This window comes from Bactrocera oleae, unplaced genomic scaffold, assembly GCF_042242935.1.
Source record: "Bactrocera oleae isolate idBacOlea1 unplaced genomic scaffold, idBacOlea1 ctg00000009.1, whole genome shotgun sequence".
Lineage (NCBI taxonomy): Eukaryota > Metazoa > Arthropoda > Insecta > Diptera > Tephritidae > Bactrocera > Bactrocera oleae.
Window position 1 is genome coordinate 525,001 of NW_027212752.1, and position 7,500 is coordinate 532,500.

General features: G+C 25.1%; 2 non-coding genes across 2 annotated transcripts; both read left to right on the forward strand.

The window, feature by feature from the left end:
* The first annotated feature begins 4,484 nt into the window (after positions 1 to 4,484).
* On the forward strand, positions 4,485 to 6,473 carry LOC138858394 (small subunit ribosomal RNA). Its single transcript, XR_011397529.1, has one exon. It is a non-coding gene; the product is annotated as a small subunit ribosomal RNA (ribosomal RNA).
* A 625-nt stretch (positions 6,474 to 7,098) lies between these two features.
* LOC138858493 (5.8S ribosomal RNA) lies at positions 7,099 to 7,277 on the forward strand. Its single transcript, XR_011397592.1, has one exon. It is a non-coding gene; the product is annotated as a 5.8S ribosomal RNA (ribosomal RNA).
* The last annotated feature ends 223 nt before the right edge of the window (positions 7,278 to 7,500 follow it).

Sequence of the window (7,500 nt, forward strand, 5' to 3'; positions counted from 1 at the left end):
AATAAATTTTCATATAAGTAGTAAATATATAAAGTCTATGAAGTAATAAATTTTCATATAAGTATTAAATGTATAAAGTCTATGAAGTAATAAATTTTCATATAAGTATTAATTGTATAAAGTCTATGAAGTAATAAATTTTCATATAAGTATTAATTGTATAAAGTCTATGAAGTAATAAATTTTCATATAAGTATTAATTGTATAAAGTCTATGAAGTAATAAATTTTCATATAAGTAGTAAATATATAAAGTCTATGAAGTAATAAATTTTCATATAAGTATTAATTGTATAAAGTCTATGAAGTAATAAATTTTCATATAAGTACTAAATGTATAAAGTCTATGAAGTAATAAATTTTCATATAAGTAGTAAATATATAAAGTCTATGAAGTAATAAATTTTCATATAAGTATTAATTGTATAAAGTCTATGAAGTAATAAATTTTCATATAAGTATTAATTGTATAAAGTCTATGAAGTAATAAATTTTCATATAAGTATTAATTGTATAAAGTCTATGAAGTAATAAATTTTCATATAAATATTAATTGTATAAAGTCTATGAAGTAATAAATTTTCATATAAGTATTAATTGTATAAAGTCTATGAAGTAATAAATTTTCATATAAGTACTAAATGTATAAAGTCTATGAAGTAATAAATTTTCATATAAGTAGTAAATATATAAAGTCTATGAAGTAATAAATTTTCATATAAGTATTAAATGTATAAAGTCTATGAAGTAAAATATAAAGTCTATGAAGTAATAAATTTGTATATAAGTATAAAAAATATAAAGTCTATGAAGTAATAAATTTTCATATAAGTATTAATTGTATAAAGTCTATGAAGTAATAAATTTTCATATAAGTATTAAATGTATAAAGTCTATGAAGTAATAAATTTTCATATAAGTATTAATTGTATAAAGTCTATGAAGTAATAAATTTTCATATAAGTATTAATTGTATAAAGTCTATGAAGTAATAAATTTTCATATAAGTATTAATTGTATAAAGTCTATGAAGTAATAAATTTTCATATAAGTATTAATTGTATAAAGTCTATGAAGTAATAAATTTTCATATAAGTACTAAATGTATAAAGTCTATGAAGTAATACATTTTCATATAAGTAGTAAATATATAAAGTCTATGAAGTAATAAATTTTCATATAAGTATTAATTGTATAAAGTCTATGAAGTAATAAATTTTCATATAAGTACTAAATGTATAAAGTCTATGAAGTAATAAATTTTCATATAAGTAGTAAATATATAAAGTCTATGAAGTAATAAATTTTCATATAAGTATTAAATGTATAAAGTCTATGAAGTAAAATATAAAGTCTATGAAGTAATAAATTTTCATATAAATATTAATTGTATAAAGTCTATGAAGTAATAAATTTTCATATAAGTATTAATTGTATAAAGTCTATGAAGTAATAAATTTTCATATAAGTACTAAATGTATAAAGTCTATGAAGTAATAAATTTTCATATAAGTAGTAAATATATAAAGTCTATGAAGTAATAAATTTTCATATAAGTATTAAATGTATAAAGTCTATGAAGTAAAATATAAAGTCTATGAAGTAATAAATTTTTATATAAGTATAAAAAATATAAAGTCTATGAAGTAATGAATTTTCATATAAGTATTAATTGTATAAAGTCTATGAAGTAATAAATTTTCATATAAGTAGTATAATATATAAAGTCTATGAAGTAATAAATTTTCATATAAGTATTAAATGTATAAAGTCTATGAAGTAATAAATTTTCATATAAGTATTAATTGTATAAAGTCTATGAAGTAATAAATTTTCATATAAGTATTAATTGTATAAAGTCTATGAAGTAATAAATTTTCATATAAGTATTAATTGTATAAAGTCTATGAAGTAATAAATTTTCATATAAGTATTAATTGTATAAAGTCTATGAAGTAATAAATTTTCATATAAGTATTAATTGTATAAAGTCTATGAAGTAATAAATTTTCATATAAGTATTAATTGTATAAAGTCTATGAAGTAATAAATTTTCATATAAGTATTAATTGTATAAAGTCTATGAAGTAATAAATTTTCATATAAGTATTAATTGTATAAAGTCTATGAAGTAATAAATTTTCATATAAGTACTAAATGTATAAAGTCTATGAAGTAATAAATTTTCATATAAGTAGTAAATATATAAAGTCTATGAAGTAATAAATTTTCATATAAGTATTAAATGTATAAAGTCTATGAAGTAAAATATAAAGTCTATGAAGTAATAAATTTTTATATAAGTATAAAAAATGTAAAGTCTATGAAGTAATGAATTTTCATATAAGTATTAAATGTATAAAGTCTATGAAGTAATAAATTTTCATATAAGTATTAAATGTATAAAGTCTATGAAGTAATAAATTTTCATATAAGTATTAAATATGAAGTCATACAAGTTAAAAATTTAAAAAAAAAATCGATTGTAAAAATACTTTTGATGTTATTAGTTGTATTATGACCATGACGATATTTGAAAATGATATAAATTACCCACGTATATATGAGTTTTTAAATTTTAAATAGGTTAAAAGAATTTTTCCATATATTTTCGGGTTGGTAACGTCAACATGGGAGAGAACATTTATAACAAATTTGCACAAATCTGCTCAAATTGACATATACTAAAATAGTACTTATATGAAAATTTATTACTTCATAGACTTTATACATTTAGTACTTATATGAAAATTTTTTACTGCTAGGAAATGTATTATACTTTTATATATTTGAATTCCTTATGTTAGTTTATTAGTAAGAAGTTGTTTTTAAATACTTATAAGTATGAATATTACTATACTTATATGATTTATGTATTTAGTACTTGTATGAAAATTTTCATACTTGTATGACTTTATTTACTTAGTATTTATATGGAAATATTTTTTACTTTATATGTATTTTTAAGTAAATATGAAAATGAAAGTTGATTTTGTGTGCCTTTTTATTCCTGGTTTTTATACAGTTAGTTTAAATAGAAATAGATTTTGTTTTATACAAAACTCTATATTCTGTACTAACATATTGTATATAATGAGCGTTTTTTTATTCCTGGTTTTTATACAGTTAGTTTAAATAGAAATAGATTTTGTTTTATACAAAACTCTATATTCTGTACTAACATATTGTATATAATAGCGTTTTTTATTCCTGGTTTTTATACAGTTAGTTTAAATAGAAATAGATTTTGTTTTATACAAAACTCTATATTCTGTACTAACATATTGTATATAATGAGCGTTTTTTATTCCTGGTTTTTATACAGTTAGTTTAAATAGAAATAGATTTTGTTTTATACAAAACTCTATATTCTGTACTAACATATTGTATATAATGAGCGTTTTTTATTCCTGGTTTTTATACAGTTAGTTTAAATAGAAATAGATTTTGTTTTATACAAAACTCTATATTCTGTACTAACATATTGTATATAATGAGCGTTTTTTATTCCTGGTTTTTATACAGTTAGTTTAAATAGAAATAGATTTTGTTTTATACAAAACTCTATATTCTGTACTAACATATTGTATATAATGAGCGTTTTTTATTCCTGGTTTTTATACAGTTAGTTTAAATAGAAATAGATTTTGTTTTATACAAAACTCTATATTCTGTACTAACATATTGTATATTATGAGCGTTTTTTATTCCTGGTTTTTATACAGTTAGTTTAAATAGAAATAGATTTTGTTTTATACAAAACTCTATATTCTGTACTAACATATTGTATATAATGAGCGTTTTTTATTCCTGGTTTCCTACAGTTAGTTTAAATAGAAATAGATTTTGTTTTATACAAAAAAATAAAAATCTATTATTCTATACTAACATATTGTAGAAATAAATATTAAACAATATTTTAGTTTTATTTGTGAGCTATTCTAATATTTACTCATAAAATATATGTGTAAAAGGATGGTTTTTAAATAAAATAAAATATTAATGTGTTGCACCCGAAAATACTTTATATCATATATTTATTATTGAAATAAATATAATAGAATTTGAAATTATTAATTTCAAATCAAGAAAAAAATGTATATACTCTTAAAAAAAGGTATATATATTACTATATGCATTGAAATAAAGTAAAATGTATAGAATGATATTATTTGAAAATTTTGCCAATATAAGAAGAAATATCGTTCTTACATAATAATTAAATAATAATATGTATAGAGAACGAAAATTCTTTTCACGATACCAAAACAAAAATTAAAAAAATCCATTACAAAATCACACAATAGAAATGAAATATAATGAAAAAAAATATAATAAAGAAAGAAACAGAAAAATTGTTGTGTATATTGTAAATGTTTTTATGTTTTATGTTTTGTGTATTTGTGTATAATTTTCAAATAAGAAAATATCATTTTAAACTTTTATATAATATAAAAAATATTATATAAAAAAGAAATATATATTATTCTGGTTGATCCTGCCAGTAGTTATATGCTTGTCTCAAAGATTAAGCCATGCATGTCTAAGTACAAACAAATTAAAAGTGAAACCGCAAAAGGCTCATTATATCAGTTATGGTTCCATAGATCGTTAACAGTTACTTGGATAACTGTGGTAATTCTAGAGCTAATACATGCAAAATAAACACGGACCTTTTGGAACGTGTGCTTTTATTAGGCTAAAACCAAGCGATTATTCGATCGTTATATTGGTTGAACTCTAGATAACTTGCAGATCGTATGGTCTCGTACCGATGACAGATCTTTCAAATGTCTGCCCTATCAACTTTTGATGGTAGTATCTAGGACTACCATGGTTGCAACGGGTAACGGGGAATCAGGGTTCGATTCCGGAGAGGGAGCCTGAGAAACGGCTACCACATCTAAGGAAGGCAGCAGGCGCGTAAATTACCCACTCCCAGTTCGGGGAGGTAGTGACGAAAAATAACAATACAGGACTCATATCCGAGGCCCTGTAATTGGAATGAGTACACTTTAAATCCTTTAACAAGGACCTATTGGAGGGCAAGTCTGGTGCCAGCAGCCGCGGTAATTCCAGCTCCAATAGCGTATATTAAAGTTGTTGCGGTTAAAACGTTCGTAGTTGAATTTGTGCTTCATACAGTACAGGTAGTACAACTATAATTGTGGTATGTACATTACCTTATGTATGTAAGCGTATTACCGGTGGAATTCTTATATATAATTAATGCAATGTATTTTTTATATATTCCTCCTATTTAAACCTGCTTCAGTGCTCTTCATCGAGTGTTGTTGTGGGCCGGTACAATTACTTTGAACAAATTAGAGTGCTTAAAGCAGGCTCCAAATGCCTGAATATTTTGTGCATGGAATAATGAAATAAGACCTCTGTTCTACTTTCATTGGTTTTTAGATCAAGAGGTAATGATTAATAGAAGCAGTTTGGGGGCATTAGTATTACGACGCGAGAGGTGAAATTCTTGGACCGTCGTAAGACTAACTTAAGCGAAAGCATTTGCCAAAGATGTTTTCATTAATCAAGAACGAAAGTTAGAGGTTCGAAGGCGATCAGATACCGCCCTAGTTCTAACCATAAACGATGCCAGCTAGCAATTGGGTGTAGCTACTACTATGGCTCTCTCAGTCGCTTCCCGGGAAACCAAAGCTTTTGGGCTCCGGGGGAAGTATGGTTGCAAAGCTGAAACTTAAAGGAATTGACGGAAGGGCACCACCAGGAGTGGAGCCTGCGGCTTAATTTGACTCAACACGGGAAAACTTACCAGGTCCGAACATAAGCGTGTAAGACAGATTGATAGCTCTTTCTCGAATCTATGGGTGGTGGTGCATGGCCGTTCTTAGTTCGTGGAGTGATTTGTCTGGTTAATTCCGATAACGAACGAGACTCAAATATATTAAATAGATGCTTTCAGGATTATGGTGTTGAAGCTTATATAGCCTTCATTCATGCGTTCATCTTGAATGTACAAGTGTTTGAATGTGTTTATATAAGTGGAGTCGTACCTGTTGGTTTGTCCCATTATAAGGACACTAGCTTCTTAAATGGACAAATTGCGTCTAGCAGTAACGAGATTGAGCAATAACAGGTCTGTGATGCCCTTAGATGTCCTGGGCTGCACGCGCGCTACAATGAAATTATCAACGTGTATTTCCTAGACCGAGAGGTCCGGGTAAACCGCTGAACCACTTTCATGCTTGGGAACTGAAACTGTTCACATGAACTTGGAATTCCCAGTAAGTGTGAGTCATTAACTCGCATTGATTACGTCCCTGCCCTTTGTACACACCGCCCGTCGCTACTACCGATTGAATTATTTAGTGAGGTCTCCGGACGTGATCACTGTGACGCCTTGTGTTTCACGGTTGTTTCGCAAAAGTTGACCGAACTTGATTATTTAGAGGAAGTAAAAGTCGTAACAAGGTTTCCGTAGGTGAACCTGCGGAAGGATCATTATTGTGTTCCTATCCGAAAAGAAAAAAAAAATAATTATATAAAAACAAAATAAAAAAAAAGAATAAAAAAGAAAAAAAAGTTTTCTTTTTGTTCTTTTCATTCAAAATGTTTTGAATTATACAATGTTTTGAATGTTTTTCTGTTTTTTTTTTTTTTTTAACTCCTTGTAATGCATTATGACAATATGAATTATATTGTGAACTTCGCATACATTGTATTTGAGCGCAATAAAAAAACCTTTAAACATATAGCTTTACTTATTATTTATATAGAAAATAATATTTAGTTGTGATATTTATATAAAATATTATAAATGATAAGTTAACTTGTTCACATTAACGTGTGTAATACCTTTTTTTTATGGTATTTTCTATTTGTGATTAAAAACATGTTGAAAAATTTAAAAAAAGAAAACGCACAAATAGAGAAGAAAATAATATATAAAAGGTATTACTGTTTTTGTTGACCTAAGACATGCGCAGCTGCAAATGTTTGGGTTTAAAATTACAATTTATTGAAAGATGTTTTAAACTTTTGTATTAAAAATTTATTATTGGTTAATTATTAATACTTTCAATAAATTAAAATTCTTTGACTTTGAATTAAAAAAATACAAAAAAATTATCACTCTAAGCGGTGGATCACTCGGCTCATGGGTCGATGAAGAACGCAGCAAACTGTGCGTCATCGTGTGAACTGCAGGACACATGAACATCGACATTTTGAACGCATATTGCGGTCCATGCTGTTATGTACTTTAATTAATTTTAAAGTGCTGCTTGGACTACATATGGTTGAGGGTTGTAAGACTATGCTAAATTAGTTGCTTATTCTTTTAGTCAATTAATAGAATTTAAGCATATGGCATATTATTGGATTGTATTTTTCAATCCATAATATTAATAGCATAAAAAGAAATATAGAAAACGAATACCTCATATTTGAACGAAAATTTATGATAAATGAGAATCTTAGTATTCCCATAAAAGAAAAAATTTTCAACATTATTTAAATTATATTAAATAAT